We start from the raw sequence: 1,025 nt of genomic DNA, 5'->3' as shown, positions 1-1,025 counted from the left end.
ATATATATATAGGCATTATTAATGTTAATTATTATTGAATTGAAATATCTCGTATAAAAACGATATTTTAAACTAGTAAAAAATATTTAATAGATGTTACAAACGTCTTATTAAATATTTTTATAACGTTTATTAAATAGTTTAAAAAACTTATCTTTTTAACATTTATTTTTCAATTTATATATAATTTCTAATGTTTATTAAACGTAATTGTATTACTTGAGTAATTATTGCGAATTTTCTGGATTAGAAAATGAATTTTTTAAACTGTGTTCCTATCGCTTATTTATATTTATTATTAAGTATTAATTCCTAATCATCTATTTCGAGACTTTTGAGAATTTAGAAGCGTGGCACATTGTAACCGATGCATTTATAATCTGTTCTTTTATCCTTTTGCGCTTTTTATTGTGTCGATTTTTGCAAAATAATCGAATGTTTCTTAGAATCGATACAATATCGGTAACACTTTCTTACGATTTCTTCTTTGGAGCCTGCGTTACCGACATTGTAGACTATGTCGCAATGCCTGAACTGATGCGCTCCCTACCAGGAAAACCGGAGAAGATAAAGAAGACTATGTGTGTTTATACATACAAAAATAAAAATGAATAATATGAATAATATGAATTGTTTTAAAATTTAGTGTAAAATTCACTTTTAATTTTTTAAATTAGTGTTTTCTATTTTCTAATACACAATATAAAAATCCCCTTTTGATTTTTGACAAATACGTTTTTCCATAATAATTTTAATATCAGATAATGAAACATACAAGACAATTCTAATATAAATTTTTAGGCAGTGTGACATATAAAGTACCTCAAATGATTATAATATATACTTATCTACGATTTATATTTAATGTATGATATATACGGTCTGCCTAATTTTGTACATATACGTTTATGCCACATAATCCAAAGAAATATGTATATCTAGATATATGTGCATGTATAGGTGTGTATATTTTAATTTTCTCTCCAAAGAGTAATATATAACGTAAATACACGTACTAGATATAT

The sequence above is a fragment of the Atta cephalotes genome (assembly GCF_000143395.1).
Source record: "Atta cephalotes unplaced genomic scaffold scaffold00092, whole genome shotgun sequence".
In the NCBI taxonomy this organism is placed as follows: Eukaryota; Metazoa; Arthropoda; class Insecta; order Hymenoptera; family Formicidae; genus Atta; species Atta cephalotes.
This window is presented reverse-complemented; position numbering follows the sequence as displayed.